Consider the following 24372-nt stretch of genomic DNA (forward strand, 5'->3'; position numbering starts at 1 on the left):
TGTCCTACTAGGCTTCTTATGTGTATTCCTAGCCTGTCTACCATAAAGACAACGCTCAGATGAATCAAAACATGCATAGTCAAGGGGCGGTAAGTACTGCAAACCAGAAGGCATTTTCATTCCCTTCAAGGACATATGGCCTAAATGGACATGCCAAAGAGATACATGTGGGATGGAACTGACTGAAAAAACACGGTCAATAGAGGACCCAACAAATACAAGAGGATAGAGGCTGCCAGCCTTGGCACCTATAGCAAGTATAAGTCTACCACGTGTGATCTTCTAGGTAGAATCCCCAAATGAAACATGAAACCCAACATCATCAAGCTGCCCTATAGACATAAGACTATGTGTAAGTGTAGGTACATGACATCTCAGGGAAATTACTATATGTATATCCTCTACATCACGTGCGTTCAAGGCCTATTTATAAATATCCTTATTTGTGATTTTTTCTTGAATGAAACATAATACTTTTCTATTCAATCTATTAATAACACATTTATATTATACCGTTCTAAATGTAAAAAATGTATAAAAATGGTCTTTTAAAATAATGTTTTTTTTGAACTCACATGATGCACGTATGTATTCATGAGTAACTTACCTGACCATGACATACATCCTGTAACAGAAAATTACTGCGAGTAGAGAACTGCATTTGTACATCCCCAATGCCAACAATAGCAAGTGACCTGTCATCACCCAAGAAAATTGAACCACAGATAGTGCAGTAGAAGTGAAACCATTCACAGCATAGTGTAACATGAAATGAGGCACTAGAATCCAAAAGCTAGCATTGCACATACATAGAGTGAACCTCAATTAATGGTGTAGCATCACAAGAACTAGCTACAAATATGTACTCCCCATCGGAGTCATCAGTTTGCATGACATTGATTTCCTCTTCTTTCACACTGAATTTCGCAGGTGCCATGTTGTGATTAGAGGACTTTTCTTGTACTTTGTCTTTCCCCTTCTCTTTGCACTTCTGGTTACGCAACTCATGATACTGTGGGTGTATGACCCTTATTGCCACAATGATGACATGTCACATTAGCATTTCTTCCATGAGACTTACTATGCAACTTACCGTGCAACTTAGACTTAGACTTCTATGAGTCTTTGCCACGTCCATACCCATTGTCATTCTTTCCATTACCATCTCTGCCTCTAATAGTCAAAGCATGTGACACATGAGAAGTGTCCAAGTTCTTACGATTGATCTCTTCCTGTAGAAGAGCACTCTCTACATCAGGCAAGTTCAAAATAATAGTAGGAGCATATAAGGCAGTGTGGAATACATCCCATGACTCACTCAAAGTCCCAAGAAAAAACAATGGAGTAACCTCATCATTGAAGGTAATGCCCTGTGAAGTCAAGTTCTTGAGAATAGAATGGAACTGGCTCAAATGAGCAGACATTGTCATATTCTCCTTCATGCGTAGGTCCATAAGCTGCTTTAGCCAATACATCTAGCTTGCTAGACTTTTATTGTCATAGAGGTTCTTAATTTTATCCAAAGCTTCCAAGCACTCTATGCTTCCTCAATTACATTGTAATGCACCTGTTCAATTAGAGACAAGATGAGGGTGGACTTACATAACTCATCGAGCTCATCCCATTCGTCATCAGTCATAGTTTCATGATCCTCACCATGCATCCTTAGTGACTTTGATTTGAGATTTCTACACCAATATCTACCAAACTTGGCTCTTTCAATAGGCATAATTCGTACCATCAAGCTTATGATGCTAAAGATAGCATTGGCAATGGAAGAAGATGCCATATTGCAGTCCAAAATGGTACAGACAGTTCGAAATTGCTTGTTGTTTTTTGTTATAAATAGCTAATGATGCTACCCACCAAGTACCATCAAAAGTATATAAAATCAAGATGATTCACCATGAAAAATACATCACATTCCATGCATAACGGCTTGTTATAATAAATTATAGCCACATACAATGAGAGAAAACTGTAGACAAAATTAGTGTACCAAGTCAACCACTAATTGTCATAGCATAACCGACATCAACCGGGCATAAATCAACAAGTGAGAGTCATACATACATCGACCAAACACCCAAGCATGTCAAATGAATCCATCAATAAGCCGGCACATCCCCTGTGTAATAGGGCAGAGTGTACACACAACGCTTGCAAGACTTGACACAAATAGGTGTATGCTCAGGAAGCGCAAAGCCCAAATCAGCCCACATACATTTGTGAGGACCAAGATATATCAACCATGCAACATCTAGGTGAAGATCCTAGTCTCAAGTATCTGAATGCTCAAGTAGGATAAATTGTCTACTCAATGTCTATCAAGCGTCTCAAGATGCTCCTACTGGCACAAAATCTGTAAATATCAAGCAAAGAAGCTCCACAAGGGCATATGATAGCACCAGTGCTAGAAGATCAAAGATTAAGCATCAATAAGACCTCATGAGCATATAGGTTGTATAGCATATGTACATAGCATCCATAGACATCAAGTATATCCAAACTGTAACTCTGTCAAGCCAAGAAATAGCAAAGTAAGCTCCAAGAAATCAAATGTAAATCCAAAGCAAGGCTTAGTAGCATCCAACTCCAAACAATGTAATGGGCATGTAGTCCTGGCATAGGCCAAGCATGTTAAGACCGGTCAGACATAAGCAAAGTACATGCCATAAGTACATCAAATATGGAGATCCAAATGCTATGCAAAGAGAGCTCAAACTCAACAAATGATCCAAGAGCAAATCCAATCTCTATGTCGATCCCCAAGAGTCACTATGTCAACGTATACATCCAAGACATAGCCCCAATGGGCATACCCAAACATAAGAAAATAAGCTTTATCCCTCAATATTCCAGCAGCAAATAAATGTCCAAAATTGAGCAAACAATGGCTCAATCCAAGCTCAAAACCATAGACAAACCATAGGCATGCTTTCCCATATGTATAGGCACAAACCGGGCATAATCAGGCATCAAATGACTGTGTATCATGAGCATAAAGTGTAATGATAGAGGGCTGCCTTGTTTTGCACTACTTGTGGCCTATGTAAAATAGTCAATGATTGAGAAAATTCAGCCCTAGAAACATCTCACATCATAGTCATACATTCCCCCTAGCATTTGGGGCGTGCCAAAGTGGTCCAAACAAAAAATGCTAATGTAGCACTACTATGGCCTGCCTATAAGCTATGCAAAATAGTCCCAAACCTGAAGTAAATCACATCAATGCTCAATGCCAAGGATCGGGATCAAATGCCAAGCATAAACCAAGTGTATAGTGCCCAAATGAGGCTGCCAATGACTCGAATGAGCTGGAGGAGATCGAACAACTGATCACGTGCTATAAATGCACCTGGAAAAATGGTTCAAATTTTCATGGAGTTGCTTCTCATGTTTTTGAGCTAGTTAGAGTGGTAGGAAGCTCAAGTGGGTGCCAAAGAAGGCACATAACAAGCCTGACATGCCTGAGTAAAGCCTATGCCAAGATATGGAGCATGAGAGCTTCAATGGTGATGCCCCCTTTCTCTTCTTAGACCTATAGACCTGTAACCAGAACAAAATACTGAAAAAAATGGAGAAATACCTTTGTTGGAATGCCTTGAGGGTGCCCAAAGGTGACGGGTAGGTGCTCGAGAAGCCGAGGAGTGATGGGAGCTAAGGAGAGTCAGCTATGGTTGCTAGGAAGGAGACCCAATGAGTGTAGATAATCAATAGGAAGTTGAAGGAGTCATGAACCAAGTTGCAATGCTCAAGCAACCATGCTCTGATACCAGTTGAAAGGTGAGAAGGATCAAAGCTTGCTTGGAAGAGCTATGGCGTGAGAGCAAGAGCAAGAAAGAGAGAGAGACCAAATGGAAACTCCAACCATCACAATGTGTGACCGTGCCTTCCTTTATTCAAACTGCCACTAAAAGAATAAAGAATAAAGTGACAATGACGGGCACCTACCACTTGCAATGTGCAGTGGCGGGTACTGGTAGTGTAGTAATACATGGGCATGGCTAGGCAGAGGTGCCTTTATCCCCAATGCAAACTAGGTAGGGCTTCAATCCTAGGCCCATCACATCCATATATCCTAGATCATTGCATATGGTTAGATGTAACATTATGGCCTCTAGTCTCACTAGACACTTTGGAAATTAACCATATTATATCCACTTGGAATTCTTTGATTTTCATCTAGTACATCAGCAACACTTCTAGAGATTTGGGGCCTCCAAACCCATCTTTTTTTAATCTTTTCATAGCCCGATTGGCTACCACCACTCCTATTTTTATACTCTTTCATGATGACTGATCTATCTCAGCTCACTTGCTCACTATCACTTCCCCTAAAGGGAATCCTTTTACTCGATTCAACTCTAGGTGGATCTTTACCATTGTAAATCATAGGTTCCCTATTACCTTGGCTCTCTGTAGTTGAGATAGCCTCCACACAATAGCATATATCATCTATGTTTTTGGGCATCATCTCATTGACATTATTTTGTTTCAAACTTAGACCATTTACGGGTTGCTTAACCACTCTACTTTCCCCATTAGGTCTACATTGATTTCCATCTAGCTCATAGCTTTGAGACATATGATTGGCTAGACTAGGATGCCAGGGTTCCTCGGCCTTAGGATCTTTATAGCTCATGGCTTTGAAACATATGATTGGCTAGACTAGGATGCCAGGGTTTCTCGGCCTTAGGATCTTTATAGTTAATGCTAAGATTCTCCCTAGTATACCTATCATTTGCACCTCCTATGCATTATTAACATTCAGTAAATGTTGCCAATCATTATGGATTTCGATTTCAAGGGTGTGGGGAAAACTCCAATAGCTCTCCCAACATCTGTGAATATATCTCTCATAATCTTCTGCTAGAACCTTTATCTCCTTCAGTGAATTAGGGTTTCTCATCCTAACTTGGAACTACGTATTTATTTCTAAGCCACTGAAAAAGAGTTTACCAAACACATCTTCTAGTAATTGATTGACTTTCCTTGGCCAAAGCTTCATAATGTCATCAAAGGCTCTTGTGTACTCTTTGGCGGAGGTATATAACTCTTGCCACAAATTTGTATAAGATGTCTCAAGACCTTAGTCATGGGAATCTTGTTGAGATATCGAGCTCCACTCGTGATACGCCAGGGTGACCGTTGTGTATTTATGTCACTGACTTGTCAGTTGCAGACGCGGTTGGTACACCGCCCATGAATAATAGCTACATGATAGCTATCCTTATCTACTCTAGTTCGTGGCTCAGTTAGTATGCCACCTTAGTTAGTTGAGTTTGGTTTGAGACCCATATATAGGGTTCTTCTATTTCTTTGTACTTGAGTTCTTTTGGCTTACACAACTAAGAAGAGGAAAACTATTTTCAGCCTCCACCCTTGTGTGTCTTCCCCCATTGTGGAAGCAAGAAAGCTTCAAGCGAGACTCCTTCCTTCTCTCCCACAATCTTGACATGGTATCAGAGCCTTGTTCGTGGTAAGGAGCTCAAGAAAGCAAGCCAAGCTCGCGGTGTTCTGGTAAGAGGAGCAGTGTTGCTTTCATTTTCTGTTTTGGGAGCAGATCTCTGCAGGTAGCACAGCCGGAAAGTGCAGGAGTGCATTGTCTCAGGTTGAGACGCCCTTCACGGTGAAGCAAGAGGCCATTTCGGGGCCTGTTTTTTTTATTTGAGGCCATTTCGGGGCTTGTTTTGGAGGCGGAAGTTTTCTGCACGCACTCAGGAAAAGGCCCAGTTTTATGCTGTGCAACCACTATTCTACAGGTCGGTGAATAGTTACTGTAAAAATTGCATTGTATGCTTGTGCGCAGAGACATTGGGAGTTACAGAATCATCCCTGTTGCCTATTGATGCAAAATCGTCACTAGGAAGTGACTGTGTGGTCAAATACCACTTTCGCCAGTTTTGCAGGTTTTCCCTTGTGAGGGTGAAGCTGTGGTTTTTGCAGTGACATAATTTTTTGCAGTCTTCTGTAATGGCATCTGATTCTCTTTCACAGATTTTCACTGAAAAGCTTGACAAGAACAACTTCCAAGCATGGAAGTTTAGAATGACGAATTTCCTTATGGGAAAAGGATATTGGGAATTTGTTGCAGGAAATGAAGAAGAACTAGTTCTTTCTGATGTTCCCAATCAACAGCAAATGCAGGCATTTAAAGCATGGCATGAGAGAGCCAGGAAAGTTATGTATTGGCTGTCTATCAGCATTTCAGACTCTATGATTGTGCATATTCAGGATGCAAGTACGCCAAAGGAGGCATGGGATACTTTGTCAAAAATGTATAGCACAAATACGCAAGCCAGGAAAATGCAGCTCAAGCAAGAGTTGCACAATGTGCAAAGAGAAAATATGAGCATCAACGACTACCACATGAAGGTGAAGAAGATTGCAGATGCACTTGCTTCCATTGGGTCACCAGTGGAAGATGATGATTTAGTTTCTGTGACCTTGAATGGTCTAGGAAAGGATTATGCACAGTTTCGGACATCCATTTCAGTTCGTGAAAGATTTCCTGATTTTGAGGAGCTGATTGCTCTTCTAATTTCTGAGGAGCAAAGAAATGGTGGTGCATCTTCTTCAGGAGGAACTTCAAAAGAAGCTGTCTTCTACTCAAATGCTGGAAGAGGTAGAGGCAGAGGTAGAGGAGGCCGATATGGAGGCCGTGGTAGAAATCAGAATATGCAGCAAACTCAAGAAAACCAGTCCTATCGAGGAGGACGTGGTAACTCTAGAGGCAGGGGGAGCCAAAGAGGTCATGGTGGATGGCAAAGAGGCCAAAATGTAAACAGTAATGTTGAATGCTACTATTGTGGTAAAATGGGTCATATGGCTAAAGACTGCTATAAAAAGCAGAATGACATCATGAATGGAAAACTGCAACAAGGAAATTATGCATCCTCTAGTAGACAGGGTGATGACAGAAATGAGCATCTGTTTATGGTGCAGCACATGAACAATTCTGTGACAAGTGCAGAAGAAAGCAACGATGTATGGTATGTTGACTCAGGTGCATCAAACCATATGACAGGTCATGCAAAATGGATGGAGGATGCAAGGAAAATGGAAAAACCAGGATTTCTGGAGACTGGTGATGATACTGCACATCTTATTGTGCAAATTGGAAAAATTCATTTGTCTATGCAGGATGGGAAAAAGAAATACCTGTCCGATGTATTTCATGTCCCGAATATCACCAAGAATCTGGTTTCTGTTGGTCAAATGGTTGAGGAGGGCTTGCAAGTCTGATTTAATCCTCATGGATGCTTTGTTGAGGATATGAAAAATAAAGGTCGCTTGATAGCAAAAGGAAAGAAGAAGGGCAGAATGTTTACATTGGATGCAGACATGTCTGAATTGAGTGCAGCAATGTTTGCACATGGGACCGGTGTAGTTGCAGATATTGATATCTGGCATAAACACATTGGTCATGTTAATGTACAGCGACTTAAATCAATGCAGGCCCAAAATATTGTTGCAGGTTTGCCGAAATTCAAGGTTGCAGAAATGCATAAGGTATGTGAAGCCTGTCAGTTTGGAAAACAGGCAAGGAAACCATTTCCTAGACATGCTCAAGAGAGTAAGAAGCCATTGGAATTAATCCACTCTGATGTGTGGACAACTAAAGCTGCATCTCTTGGAGGCTGTCATTATTTTGTCAGTTTTATTGATGACTATAGCAAAAAAGTTTGGGTGTATTTTATGAAAAAGAAAAGTGAAGTTTTTGGGCATTTCAAAACTCTTAAATCTATGGTTGAAAAAGAAACAGGCTTGCAGATAAAATGCCTAAGGTCAGATGGAGGGGGAGAGTACCTCTCAAATGAGTTTGCAAGGTTCCTACAGGAGCATGGCATAAAGCAGCAATATTCATGCAGACATACCCCACAACAAAATGGAATTGCAGAAAGAAAACACAGGCATATTGGAGAGGTATCTCGTGCCATGCTCAATGAAAAAGACTTGCCAGATTTTTATTGGGCTGAAGCAGTTGCTACAGTAGTCTACATAATGAACAGGACTCCCACTGCAGCAATACATGGAATGACTCCAGAGGAGAGGTATACTGGTAGGAAACCAGATATTTCTCATTTGAAAATTTTTTGTTGCATTGCCTATGTACATGTGCCAAATGAGTTGAGATCCAAGTTGGATCCAAAAGCTGAGAAGTGCATCTTTATTGGTTACTCTCTGCAGCAAAAAGGGTATAGATGCTATAACCCTTCTACTCGTAAGTTTACAGTGAGCAGAGATGTTATTTTTGATGAGATGAGTAGCTGGTATAAACCAGTAAATGTGATTGATGATGTAGATGCACAAAATGGTAATGCTGCACAAAATTCACAGCAGCAGTCACAAAATATTAGTGGACCTGGAGCGTCCTCTAGTAGTGGTTCACATTCTTCGCCATGGACAGGCAGATTGAGATCAGGAGAATCTTCTCAAAGTAATGCAGATAGTGGTATGCAGGTATCACGAAAAGGAAAAGAGAAGGTTGATCAGCCCATGTTTGATGTGAATGCAGGTCACTCTTATGTGGATGGTGAATCCAGTGGCTCAGAATAGAGCATTGATGATGAGTTGGGTATTCCTTCTATTGTTACACCTGGAGTAAGGAAGACCAGGGATGTTTTGAGAGCACCTGGGAGTGAACCTACTTTGCACAGGTCTACAAGAGCTAGGTATCCTGTGGATAGGCTGAAATATGATGGATTTACAGCCATTCACTATGCATATATGGTTAAAGTGATACAAGAACCAGAACCCACTTCTTTTGAGGAAGCCATGGGAAAAGAAAAATGGGAGAAAGCCATGGATGAAGAAATGGATGCCTTGGAAGCAAATGCTACATGGGAATTGGTACCTTTGCCTAAAGGTAAAAATGCAATTGGCTGTAAGTGGGTTTATAAGGTGAAGCACAATGCAGATGGTTCTGTGAATAGATACAAGGCAAGATTAGTAGTCAAGGGGTATGCACAAACATATGGCATTGACTATGAAGAAACATTTAGTCCGGTTGCAAGGATGGCAACCGTAAGAGCAGTCATTGCTATGGCTGCATCAAAGGGATGGCCTTTACATCAGATGGATGTAAAGAATGCCTTCTTGCATGGTGATTTGCAAGAAGAGGTCTATATGGAGCAGCCACCAGGTTATGTGCATGATGTTCATCCTGAGTTTGTTTGCAGGTTGAAGAAAGCCTTGTATGGCTTGAAGCAAGCACCTAGAGCATGGTCTGACAAGATAGGACAGTATCTTGTCACTATTGGCTTTCAGATTTCCAAGGCAAATTTCTCACTTTATGTGAGAAAAACAGAGAAAGGTATTATGCTACTTGTCATTTATGTTGATGATTTGATTATGACAGGTGACAGTGATGAAGATATCCTTCATGTGAAAATGCTATTGAAGCAGAAGTTTGAGATGAAGGATTTGGGAGAGCTGCGTTATTTCTTGGGCATTGAGGTGATTAGATCACCAAGTGGGATACAGCTCTTGCAGAGGCAGTATGGATTGGACATGCTGTCCAAATATGGGATGACAGGCTGTAAGACTATTTCAGTTCCTTTGGAGCAGAATGTGAAGCTGAGCACAGATGCAGGTGAGCTTCTAGAAGACCCTACTATGTACAGACGCATAGTAGGAAGTTTGATTTATATGACTATTATCAGGCCAGATTTGAGCTATGCTGTTGGATTGGTAAGTCAGTTTATGCAGGCTCCAAGGAAACCACATTTGGATGCGGCTAGATGCATACTTAGGTATGTGAAGTCCACATTACAGTATGGACTATTTTATGAGACTGGGGTTTAGATACAGTTGCATGGATACACTGATGCTGATTGGGCTGGTAGTATTTCTGATAGACGATCTACCAGTGGATATGTGTTCTCTTTTGGGAGTGCTGCAGTCACTTGGAGCAGCAAGAAACAGCCTACAATTGTCTTGTCGAGCACAGAGGCTGAGTACAGGGGTGCAGCAATGGCTGCATGTGAGGTAGCTTGGTTGCATAAGCTACTTTATGATATGCATCAATCTACAAATGGACCAGTTGTCATTTATTGTGACAACATGAGTAGAATACACTTGGCAAATAACCCAGTCTATCATGCTAGAACAAAGCACATTGAGGTGCATTATCACTATGTGCGAGAGAGGGTTTTACTAGGTCTTATTGATCTAGTTTATGTCAGCACAGAGGATCAGGTAGCTGACATATTCATGAAGGCATTGGGCGCAGAGAAGCTGCACAAGTTCAGAGACCTGCTTGGTGTGCAGGAATTGGGATTGAGCTCGAGGGGGAGTGTTGAGATATCGAGCTCCACTCGTGATACGCCAGGGTGACCGTTGTGTATTTATGTCACCGACTTGTCAGTTGCAGACGCGGTTGGTACACCGCCCATGAATAATAGCTACATGATAGCTATCCTTATCTACTCTAGTTCGTGGCTCAGTTAGTATGTCACCTTAGTTAGTTGAGTTTGGTTTGAGACCCATATATAGGGTTCTTCTATTTCTTTGTACTTGAGTTCTTTTGGCTTACACAACTAAGAAGAGGAAAATTGTTTTCAGCCTCCACCCTTGTGTGTCTTCCCCCATTGTGCAAGCAAGAAAGCTTCAAGCGAGACTCCTTCCTTCTCTCCCACAATCTTGACAAATCTTCTTTTCATATTCATCAATACCATTTTTTGGCCTCTCCCTTTAGGGTACTCCAGAACACAAGCATCCAATGTATATCGTCAAACCCACTGGCAATGCAAGTTAGGCCATACTCTTTCAAGTGTAGCATTGGATTCTCATCCAATAGCTCATGGAACACTAGCACATCCCTATAAGAAGAAGGGCATTGAGTTCTCTTCTTTGGTATCAACACTGGGTCATCAAGGTCTTCATACTCATCTTGACCTAGTTCCAACATCTTAGGGCTCCTAATTTCTTTAGATTCCACCTTTATCGGTGTAGGAAGGTTTCTTGCTCCATGGACTTCCCTTTCTACCAACTCACTAAGTAGTCTAGGGAGTCCTATAACTTTCAACATGTCATTATGATCCCTTCTCAGAGGATCTTCCATACCTTGCCCATTCAAAGGCCACTCCATAATGGATTTATGTAGGAGCTTTTTCCCTTCATCTAGAGAAGATATATCAACATGTTTTAGAGCTTGAGGGTCAAGTCTTTTGAGCATGAGCTTTCCCTTAACAACTAAGGCTTCTAATGTCCTTGTAAGGTCTAATATTTTAGCATGGTGACCCACCACATGGGACATTTCAGCCACAACTAAATTCCATTGTATATCGGTACTTTTCCATGGCGTGACAACTTTAGCATGATCATTGGTTGATGCCATGACTATCATGGGTTCCAACATGCTTGTTGCATATCCTCTAGGTTGATGGATGGGTGTGTGCAATGTTTCTTGAACAAAGATTTCACAAACCTCGGCCCATGCCATCATGCTAGGGGATAGACTAGCCACTAAATGCATACTTTCAATGTTACATAAATAATTCTTTGTAGAGGATTCAACATCTATGTAGTTAATTAAGTCTATTAGGAGATTTTGAATAGGGCAAGCCAAGTATTTGAAACCATGGACAAACCCCATTTTACAAATGCTTTAGTGCATCCCTAATAGACAATGTTATAAATTTTAAATCCCTTTTCGGCCAGATTCGGGAACCACCACTCATTAGTGGCTCCCGACAAACACACCATCTATTCGAGACCTAAAATAGGCCCCACAATGGCTCTAAGGTACTTGTCGAGTCTCTACTACTCACCTAAATCCACCCCACAATGGCTCTAAGGCACTAGTCGGGCCTCTACTATGTTAGAAGGCATGCATAGGAACCCACTATAAGCAAGGGAGTATAAGGGCAGATGAGTGTGAATAGCCCTAGGGGTAGGGGAAACCCTAACCCTCGCTTGGCAAAGGTTATATAAATAGCCTATGGCTCACTATCAAGTGTGGGAGAGTGTACCCAAGTTGTACTCTAAGCAACTTAGTAAGCAAGATTTCATTCTTGTACTTTGAGCTCTCTTCTCCCTCTTGTGCACACATTCCAATGCTGCAACTTTGGTTTTCAACATGGTATCAGAGCCATCTCTGATCTCCTCAGCTTCCCTCAGCCCTCAGCTTATCACTAAGTGCACATGAGCCTTTACCTTCTTCATCTTATCCTTCTTTCCTACATAACTGCCTGCAACCTACCTCCATTGGAGGACTTGGGGAGGACAAAGGAGGCCATATCAGCCTATGATTTCTTTTGGAGATCTCTTCCCCACATCAGGGTGCAGCTTCTCGTCAGGTCTACCCTCAACATTGTCCACGTGTGAGGCTGGCATTGTGTGATTCCCAAAAATAGGCGTAGTTTTTGACAGTGTGGAATTTTGGCTGCTGTACACGCAACATGCGACACGATCCATGCATCTATCTTGGGGATTTGATAGCCCCCCTAGTGGGCTATCTTCATCTAAAAGGGTTCCTGGAAATTCCTCTCACAGAGAGAGATCTCTGCTAAACCCTAACTGTGTTTTTTGAGGCAGCCATAGGCAACAAGCTCCAAGCTTAACATTTTGTCATTTCTTCACTCTAAGCTTCATTGCTCAATGGATACCACTAAGCATTGGGAAGCCCACTTCCAACTGGGTTCCATTCAAGCACTTCACTAAGCTTGACGATAGTGTTTTCTAAACACCAATCATGAATCATCATGTTATTTTCTTATTGGGCATTCACTAAAATCCAATGAGTTTTTTTATTCCTCTTCGTATATTGTTGTAAGGTTATGTGTACAAATAACACATACACCATCATACACTAGAAGTGTATTGCATACCGTGAGTGACTTTGTTTCAAGTACACTGGTCAATGAAATCAAAAGCATGAGTGCCATTGTAGTCTCCTCAGAATCATCAGCAATAAGCATTGAGATCATAGACCAACCTTGTCCAACACAAGCTTCATCCACTAAGCCATACCACAAGGAGGAGCCTGAAGTCTAGTCTAGGTTTACTTCATTAAAACCTAAAAAGACTATTAAACCTTGGAAGAAGTTTGCACATAATAAAGGACCACCACAGTCATACTTTGAAATATTACATTTATATGATTTTCAGCCTTTCTCTTCATTGCAACTTTGATTTCAAATTGTTTGATTTGCTTTCGCATTGAGTGGAAAGTTTGTAAGGGACTAGACACTGCCCTTGTCTTAACAAGTGGTAAGACCTTCCCCCAATGACCACAACATATGCTGATATCCGTCCTCAAATTCAAAAGTTTGATGGCAAAGATTTCCACCCATGGCAGGTACTTATAAAATACAAAATGATGGAGAGAGGGTATTGGCCTCTCATTCAAGGCAGTAGAGCTATAAACTCTGCAAATCTGGTTGATATAGAGGATGACCAATGTGCTCAATCAATCATAATGTTACACTTAGATGAATCCCTGATTCATCATGTTGATCAATTAAACACTGCTAAAGAAAAATGGGATGAGCTTGAAAAGCTCTATGGAGCCACTGGAAAAAATACTAAAATCTTCCTTAAAATTGAATTCTTTAGCTTGGAATATCGTTCAGGAGAAGATTTGGGAAAATTCATCTCTCATATGAAGGGACTTATGGCATAGTTTGCCTCTGTACAAGCTCCAATACATGAAGAAGATGCTATTGCTATTCTCCTAAAAGCTGTAAAATAGGTGTTTCCTACTCTTGTAACCACTCTCAGCAACATTCGAGATCCTACATTGGCAAGTACCATTCAATCCTGTTTGGATGAAGAAAAGAGGAACCACAAAGAAAGCAGCAACAGTCAAGCAACATCAAATTCCCGTGATCAAGTATTGGTTCATACAGTTCTCACTAGATGTTCTTTCTGTAAGAAAAAAGGACATCTTGTAAACAACTACTGGAAGAAGTATCCCGAGAAGATGAAATGTAACAAGTGCAAGAAGATAGGGCATATAACTAGTAAATGCCCCAACACTCCTGATATACCCAAAGAATTGGTGGCCAACTATGCCTCCAATCCACAGTTTTGACTATTTAAATCATCTCCCTAAAACAACCTTGTCAGCCAGATTTATAAAGGCATCCCAAGAAGGGGGGGAATCTCTTACATGCTTTGTAATCCAATGCCACCCTGGCATTGAGGGGGGGTGTTAGAAGGCAGGCATATGAACCCACTATAAGCAAGGGAGTATAAGGGCAGATGAGTGTGAATAGCCCTAGGGGCAGGGGAAACCCTAACCCTAGCTTGGCAAAGGCTATATAAATAGCCTATGGCTCACTATCAAGTGTGGGAGAGTGTACCCAAGTTGTACTCTAAGCAACTTAGTAAGCAAGATTTCATTCTTGTACTTTGAGCTCTCTTCTCCCTCTTGTGCACACATTCCAATGCTGCAACTCTGGTTTTCAACATACTACTCACCTAAAACCACCCCACATGGCCTTGCAGCAGCCAAGAGTTCTTTGAATTGATCAATAGATCAGAGATTAGTAGTCTTACCATTAATAAGAGCCAATTACATTGAATCTTAGTATCACTGTAAACATGAAACACATTCGAAACAAAGTCTACTTTTTCAATTGAATGATCTAGGAGATGATAGATAAACCTCACCAAATAACTCCCAATGAATTGAATATCTAGCCCTACAACTTCGGATGCCTCACACTCCCAATGTTGGTCATCACTCATACAAACAGGTGCTATGCATCCATGATATGATACCATGTAATGCATCAATGCAAGTGTGTATATGACCATCATGCTCAAACAAATCTCCATCCCTCCATTATCCCCGTCCTTTCCATTCCACTAGTCCCAAGTTTCCCTCCGTACCATTATCCTATGCACCCATCCTTCTCCTTCTCTTCCTACATCATCACCACCACTATCCCCCTACCTATGTGTGACTATCTCCTCCTACCATTTTGGATTGGGATGCATTAGTTGTAACTCTACATATTAGTACCTTCAATTATTTACTTCATATTGTACCACACTCTTTTCTCTCTTTCTCTTTTTACATCATCATTTCTCTACTCATGTTTGTAAGAAGTGCCCTAGTCCACTTCTAATTTGGCTAGGTGGTGCCCCTTTTATATCCCTTAATGTGAGGGTATTGATCACATTTTTATAGAGGCCACAAGTGCTCATTCTTCCTCTCATCATGATGAAATTAAAAAAATAAGAGATTTCTCAATCTATAAACCATATGTGATAGCACTTATGGTTGAAAATTATGCATTTCTTGCTATCATTTTCTACAATATGCTTGTGCATATTGCCTTTCCCAAAATTTGGCTCAAGAGGCAAAGTTGTCTCTCTTAAATGGATCTTACAATCCTTCCAAAAGATCAAATTTTTGGCTTGTACATCATGATAATATGCACAATCTTGTCTCTTATACTAAAGGTTGTCACACCATATGTACCTACATATAAATCCCTCTTGGGTGTGTTTTATGGGTGTTGCCCAATCTCTTTCTTTCACTTTTCATCCCTATTTGTAAACTTCAGCTAAAGATTATGCATTCCCTTCACTATCTCATGCAAAACATCCTCTTTTATAGTTGGACTAGTAGGCATAACTATATAAATAGATGAATTAGATGCAATTTCTAATGCTTTGTTAGAGGTGACAAGCTTAGCCCTTGTATCCAATCCAAATTTCATAGTGCTATAGAATGTATCAAAGGAAACGTCGGCATTGCCCATCATAACCACTTGACGAAATATAAACAAATCTCCTCCTTGCTCCTATGGCTAGAACTCTAGTGCTTCTTTTGAAGAGCGAGAGAGAGCAAACTGAAACAACGCTAACTTCAGTGAATTCACTATGCATGCGTGTATGCTCTAAAAGCAGCCTTCATTGTTCGTTGCACCCCCATTGTTCAGACTTTACAATCAGCCATGCAACATGTTCTCACAACCAGTAGTATCACAAAGTACAATGTGTACATATAAGTACAAGAAGACGAGGAAAATACATCAAATGCTGGGGGCACTTTTGTAAGAGACTAAATCAAGGAGCAAGTTATGTAAGAAAAATGATATAGAATACCTCTTTTATAACAAGAAAGGATACATAAAAAAGGATTGCTACGACAAGAAGAAAAAGAAAAATGAACACAATGAAAAATCTTCACCAAATTCGCACTTTCAAAAGTTGTGGACTCTAAAGGTGGAGCTTTGCTAGATCTACACATGGAGCTTTGCACTGAATTCAAATAGATTTGAGAGATAGTGAACTCCCAAGGCAAGAGGGGAAGACACTCAAGCCAATAGGTAAAGTGAGTTGCCGAAGTCACAACAAAGAAGCTTGGCACAGGATTAAGAGAGCCAAAGGACCTCACACTAAGCACTAAGTGTTATTTGAGAATCATATTGCTATGTCCACAAATCTTGCCCTGTAGCATGATGGGTTACCCCCCCTACTTAACAACCTTCATGGCTCCGCTTTTCACATGGTTGTATACATTTTCTTCCTTTTCATCCTCTCATGCAAAGCTAGCCATTCATTTTTACAAGCTTTTGTGTAAAAGCTAATATATCACTCTTGTTAAGATTAGAGTTAGATTCATGTTAAGTCTTCTTTTCTTTTTCAACCTTAACAGCTTTCTCCATCAATATAAGGTGCAAAGCATCCATCTCTAGCGCAAGTGATGTTATAGCACTACCTCCATTGACCCAATACATGCATTTACCATGCACATGTTTGAAGGTGTGTTTTAAGCATAAGCACATACTCTAAGTTGAAATCCGTTCTCTTACATATGAACCTTTGTAATCAATTTATTCATTAAAGGTTTTTTTTTCCATATGCAAACTACCTAAAGGATTTATTCAGTTCCTAAGGCTGTAGAGAAGTTCACATGGTGGACCAAAATCAGTACAACATGTGTACACCCAAAGCAATAGCATGGTGAACCTCTCAGTCCAATATTGAAAAATAATAAGTTACAGTTATTATTAATAGCATCAAACCAACAAGGTAACCATAAGCTTTGGAGCACCTTTAAATGTTGGGCTATCTATTAAGGATAGAATGTAACAAAGCGACTTGACAACACAAAATGTATAAGCAAAAAAATTAAGAAATCTCCCATGGCAATTTTCTTCATCGTATATATAAGCAAAAGTGTTGATCCTTGCATGAACTCCCTCCACCCCTCTCCCACTAGCCAAAGGAATTAAGCCTTAAAATTACCAAATCGGTGGGGATAAGTTATCCATTTGAACTCCTCCTTAGGCATATGTGCACAAGTATATACGTGAACAAGTGCATGCACATTCTATAAATAAATATATAAGTTATGCTTGTGAACTCACTCTTGATGTACGGTTGTGCATTTACTTAAAAGCACGCGAACATGTGCAAAAAGAATAGTTTTTGTAAATATGGGCTAATTATTTTTAATAGTGTATGTGCATTATTCCTTATCATGAAAACTCCACCTTAGTCGTCGACAAAATACCTAAGAAATTATGCATGCATGAAAAAGAAAAACGGGAAGAAGAAAAAGCATCCAGTTAGTCTAATTCTAACTAAAAGCCAAATAGTAGTTAACTAAAAGAGAGAAAGAGTTCAACTATAAGTAGGACGTTATAAGAGCTTGACACATGGTAAGAGAGAGATAAGCAATTATTAGAAAGACTGTATACTTTTCCTCCCATCTCTTGCCACATAAGTACTCATTCCCCTATTTTTCCAACTATCATATAATTTTTTAAAGAAAAATCCTACTACTTTTTAACCTTCACAAGACACCTTATTTCTCATATCCTCGTTTTTCATGAAAAATTCAAAAAACGAGATTCTTTTTTATTGATTGAAATTTCCTAAGTTGCCACATCAATAATTCTTCTCCAATTTTTAATTAATTTTTTTGATATTTTTAGCCACTTTCAACCTCATTAGGACACCTCATAGCTTCTTTCTAATTTTATCTTAAAATAAAAAATGAGATGTTTTTGAAAAAGCTCAAACTTCTACCTCACTAAGAAATATCATACACATGGCATTTTTATGTTAAAAATAATTTAGAATTTTTTAACAAACTGACATCCAATCAACCAACCCATCACCCAAGATTTTCATGGTACCACCATGTGACACCTCAGATGCCGCTTATGCAAGCATCATTCCACACCCCCCCCCCCCCCTCTCCTATCAATAAGACCTCTCCCCTCCATTGTAAGAGTATGAGTGTGGAGCTAAACAGACTTTGCTATGAAGAAGGGGATCAAAGAAGTGACGACAATACCTTTACGGTGTCAAAATCTTCTCTTAATTTTCTTATTTCTCCAAAATCCAAAAATATCTTCATCATGCGGCCAAGAAGAAGAGGTGTGGCATCACCCCCAAATATGGCTATGGCGCCAATATCTTCACTTAATGTGAGGGCAGCTATGAATAATCCTAGCCAAAATCAGGTTCTAAAATAAATTTGAAAAAACTATTTTATTTTAGAAAAATAATGAGAGTCATTTTATTCTTGAAAGCATGAATTAGATTATTACTTTAAAGTAGAAAAACTCAATAAATTAATGATCAAAATTACTTTTTAATGTTAGCATTAGAGAGAAAGAGTTCAATTGTAAGTAGAACTTTACAAGAGAATGACACATGGTGAGAGAGAGCTAAGCAAGGATTAGAAAGAGTGTGTACTTTTCCTCCCATCTCTTGCCACATAAATACTCATTCACCTATTTTTCCAACTATCATATGAAAAATTTTAGAAAAATCCTAGTACTTTTTAGCCTCCACAAGACATATCATTTTTCATATCCTAAATTTTCATGAGAATTCAAAAATGAGATTTTTTTAATTGATTGAAAATTCCTAAATTGTCACATTAGTACTTCTTCTCCAATTTTTCAAAATTTCATTTAAAAAATTTCATAGAGAAATAATGTAATCAAAGAAAGAAAAAAATTGGTTGCCATAATTTTAAAAATTTAGGAAATTGGAAATACAAATCAAGAAAAGTCTTCTCGTAGAAAATTCAATATTTGTAAAAAGGAAAAAGTATAGAATGAAAATCCTTAGAAATTATTGGCTGTCAAAATCAAAGTCATCAAAAAATCTTTTTGATAAAGTTATAATCGGCTTTATAAATTACTATTTTTAGTAGCATTATTTGCTGAAGAAATATTGACTGCAAAGGACTGGAAGGTTCATGGTTTCTGATTTTCAAAACCTGGATATAATTGGGATTTCTTTACTAATGGAAGGAAATATTCTTGCACAGATTAAGGGCGATTGTAGTGCTTGACTTTTCCCTGGGGTCAAGTGCTCGAGCTCGAACAAGCTGGATATATTTTTTGGTTTGCCTAGAGTGACTGACCTGTGCCTAGGATGAACCGTCTAGTACGAAAGGTTCCCTCCCAATGGCGATTCATAACCATGAGGGGCTCTATTCAGAACTTATTCCTAGAATATGTAGTTAGTCCTCCTAAGATGACAGTCCTAAGACAGAGAAGAAATCTATACTGTTATCAATGTGGTTTTGCATTAGAGCCTGGAGATGCAAGCTGAAAATGCTTCTCTGGTTTTTGAGGGGGACACAACTCTAGTTTTGAGGGCAGAATTGAAAATATATAAATATCATTTTATCCAATGTTTTGAAAGGAATGGTTTCATTGTTTTTGTGTCATGAATCAATGAAGACATGAAATGAACCCTGTGCTAAAGGGTAGCTAATGAAGCTGGTTTTTATGTGTTCAATAGTGTGGTACTATGCTCTATTTAGATAACTAAAGAAAACACTTTTTAAAGGGAAGTGGACGAGTGACCTTTCCTGGTGAAAGGCATTTGATGGCAGGGGGGACCTGATGAGTCGGGTGCTTTCCTGAAAGGGAAAAATAGGATAAGAGCTGACATGATGACTTACCCTAGCATCGGAGTCTTAGAACCCGGGTTTATCATTATCTTAGGGGAAAGTGCAGCGGCTATGCCCAGAATGCATTAGGGCTCCACGAACCCAAGCCCGTTATTAAAAAAAAGTGTTGCACTCCATGGTCAGATCAATGTCTTACTTGATGCTTGTAGGGACTCAAAGGAAGATTAGTGAAGTGTTGGATGTATATGATTTATAGGATGATAAAGTTATCATTTATGAGACTTTTGATGATCTTGAGGATATGTCTTTGGAGGATGTTAGATGTGATGCTCCACAAATGGAGAATATTTCGGATGCTTTGTCAAAGGCCTTGAATGATAGGCAATTCAAAGATGCTTTAAGTTATGTATTGCTTCATTATTTCCAGTGATCAACATGTTTGATGTGGTACATAATTGTCTGTATAAGGTGATTTTTATGCGTTGGACTCTGAAAGAGCAGATATAGTGCTATGTATTTGTTGATGGGTGCATTTTTAGCATATATATGGACATTCAATAGCCTCTAGTGTATGATGTGCACCCAAGGCCTTATGACCCTAGAGGGGGCACTAGATGTGGGTCAAGAGTTATACAAATGCTTAGTATTTTGATCTACGATCTAGGAGGATGCCTTCTTATATGCATGATAAGCGATAAGTTGACGCTATGAGTGTTTGATCTGGGTGGTGCATTGGTGGCACATACTAAAGGATGTGTAGATTTGGAGGGGGTGGATATCATGTCGCTACTACATGGACACAGTGTGAAAAATCTTGAAATGCATCATCATCCAGGTTTCTTATTGATCTAGAGATTCAATGCTATATTAGTCATTAATGTTAATGTCCATAGTATGGATGGTTGAAAAATACTAGATTTTAGGACAAATTTAGCCTATTTTTGATATTTTGAATATTATTTCTTATAAATATCCTAAAAAGCTATGGAAATTTCTAGAATAGGATGGCATGCAAAAAGTAAGTTGCTTTTTCAACCAGTTTTGGAGATTTCATGGCAAAAAAGAAGGATTGATGAAATCGCCCAGTCGTGATTGCAGTTGATAGGCAGCACATAGCACTTTGAACTAGGAGAAGAAGGAGTGATCTATAAGATATATGAGCAAGTCCCCTTAGGTTTTATCCTCCTTTCGAAACCAACGAAACCGTCAAATTTGCGGCTTGAGCAATAAACAAGGAGGTACTATTTGATGCATATTTTTGGTCTATAAGGGAGCTCTAATGCTTGGATATTGCTTCTGAGTAGTGCCAGACAAGGAATTTGTTCATCTTCTCAGGTTTTATCAATATATAGTGCTTATCAATATATAACGTGTACCAAAAAAGCATTTGATGCCAGGAGGCATATTTCACACTGGATTCCGTGCCACGGTGGATTCCGTCATCCTGCAAAACTAAAAATACATTTCTCACTCAAAATCAAGTTAGTGGGATGAGCGTAGCTCAAGTTCGGGAATACAAGGCTTATGTATTTTTGGGTATGGCTTTCTCAATCTTCACAAAATCTGCATTTTATCCTTCTTTGTATGCTGAAAATACTTCAGCAAACCTGCGTATGGATAGAGTACCTTCCAATGAACAACTTTGCAATTCGGAGTTTCTACGCAGAAATAGCCCTTCTAGGAGTTTTGAGCACAAGTCAGTTCTGACTCCAGTTGACTTGTCTGACTTGCATAGTTGCAGACTTATGTGACTTGCAGAGTTGCAAACTTGCAGAACTTAGTCGATTTAACTAACTTGCAGAATTTCACTTGAAGATACTTGTTGAACTTGACTATTTGGGTGTGACCTGGAGTTAATGGTGACTTGCAGGATTGAAGAACTTATGTAGCTAAGCTTAATTGATTAAGCTTAAAGCTTAATAGATTAAGCTTAAAGCTTAATAAGTAGGAAACGACGCAAATCGTGGGGGGGGGCCGTTTTTTATGACGTCGCGGAAAAATTAGAGGTCCTCAGAGACCTTGCGGGTTGAATTCGAAGCTTTTAAGCTTCTTAAAGCTTATAAGCTTTATTATTAAGCTTATTAAAAAGATTAGCTATGGAGGATTTCTCATTGTTTTTCCACGACTTGATGAAGGAAAGTTGGAAGTGGTTCTCCACCTCTGTAGGGTCCTTCGCGATCCAATAACAGAAATAGGGGTTCTTGATTGCCAGAAGCTTGCATGTATCGACGGTTCCCAAGGAGATTGATCGTAGAGCCCGATCATTCCAGGAGCTCCGTCTTCGCACGAGATGGGTAGCGATTGGAAGCTCTTAATCTCAACTCTGCTCTGATACCACTGATGCGCAGATCGGACGTTGTATGCTCGCGTAGTGAATGCCGAAAGGTCCCCAAGAACAATGAACTCTACTTTTTGCACAAATTACAAAGTAAAAAGTATGAACAACAAGAGCAAGAGACCAATTGGGTGCAATCTCTCCCCATGCCTTGTGTGAGCGCTCCACAAAGCATGTATTTTATGTATATTTCATCTTCATGCTCAAATAATAGCCCAATTTACAAAAATATAGCAAGCTTTTAGCTTTTGAGTTTGCTTTAACACAAAAAATAGGAATAAAGCTAATGGACGGTGCCCAAAGAGTCTGGCACGCCCAATACAATGTCCAATTAGAAATAACATAACCGTGCGCCCATGTGTATACAAAATAATAATAAATAATTGATGCCTCAATAAATAGGCATGGCAAAATATAGGCATGGCGCCTATCAGAATATAATCCATAAATCGAATACTCGCTATCCTCTAATCCTTTCCTCCGCCACTACTGCTATCTCTACACATCAACTGAAGCATTCACAATTGTTAGTAAAATAATACAATTAAACCGACAAAAGTGAATACCTAGCAGTCTTCAGCTACATAAATAAATCAACTGGTTAGAAATAAATCCTAACCTTAATTTATTACGAGTGCGCACTCTAAACTCATAAATGTTTATTAATTTAATATGCATTTTGCGGAATCACCCACTATGGAATCACCCATGTACACACTAAATTAATGAAATGCCCGAAAAGGACAGGCGTCCCCATCAGCTTCTCGCACAAAGAATCCACTTTGTGTATGAGCCCCGATCATCAAAGTTTATAGAATCCACCGTAAAATCTCACGGAATCCACCGTGAAATATGCCTGACTAGGGCTCATACACTATATGATGCCAGGAGGCATATTTCACAGTGGATTCCGTGCCACAGTGGATTCCGTGAGGTTTTACGGTGGATTCCGTAAACTTTGATGACCGGGGCTCATACACAAAGTGGATTCTTTGTGCGAGAAGTTGATGGGGACGCCTGTCCTTTTCGGGCATTTCATTAATTTAGTGTATACATGGGTAATTCCATAGCGGGCGATTCCGCAAAATGCATATTAAATTAATAAACGTTTATGAGTTTAGAGTGCGCACTCGTAATAAATTAAGGTTAGGATTTATTTCTAACCAGTTGATTTATTTATGTAGCTGAAGACTGCTAGGTATTCACTTTTGTCAGTTTAATTGTATTATTTTACTAACAATTGTGAATGTTTCAGTTGATGTGTAGAGATAACAGCAGTGGCGGAGGAAAGCATTGGAGGATAGCGAGTATTCGATTTATGGATTATATTCTGATAGGCGCCACGCTTATATTTTGTCATGCCTATTTATTGAGGCATCGATTATTTATTATTATTTTGTATGCGCATGGGCGCATGGTTATGTTATTTCTAATTGGACATTGTATTGGGCGTGCCAGACTCTTTGGGCACTGTCCATTAGCTTTATTCCTTTTTTTGTGTTAAAGCAAACTCAAAAGCTAAAAGCTTGCTATATTTTTGTAAATTGGGCTATTATTTGAGCATGAAGATGAAATATACATAAAATATATGCTTTGTGGAGCGCTCACACAAGGCATGGGGGGAGATTGCACCCAATTGGTCTCTTGCTCTTGTCATTCATGCTTTTTACTTTGTAATTTTTGCAAAAAGTAGAGTTCATTGTTCTTGGGGACCTTCTGGCATTCACTACGCGAGCATACAGCATGTGATCGGCGCATCAGCATTAGTTCTCTTGGATCTCCCTTGTGTAGACTGCATATCTGATGGTTCCGTTGGCTCCAAAACGGGGGTAAAAATCCAGGACACCTACTTAGAGATCTTCTAGATCACTCCTTCTTCTCCCAGTTTTGAGTGTTGTTTGTTGCCTATAAATTACGATCGCGATTGCACAATTTCGCCAATCCTTCTTTTTTGCATGAAGTCTCCAAAACTGGTCGAAACAGCAACTTGCTTTCTACATGTCACCCTATTCTAGAAGTTTCCATAGCTTTTTAGGATATTTACAAGAAATAATATCCAAAATATCAAAAAGAGACTAAACTTATCCAAAAATCTAGGATTTTTGAGCCATCCATACTATGGACATTGACACTAATGACTAATATGGCATTGACTCTCTAGATCAATAAGAAAATTGAAAGATGATGC

This window comes from Lygodium microphyllum, chromosome 13, assembly GCF_053477565.2.
Source record: "Lygodium microphyllum isolate KBCC chromosome 13, Lygodium_microphyllum_v1.1.10, whole genome shotgun sequence".
Classification (NCBI taxonomy): domain Eukaryota; kingdom Viridiplantae; phylum Streptophyta; class Polypodiopsida; order Schizaeales; family Lygodiaceae; genus Lygodium; species Lygodium microphyllum.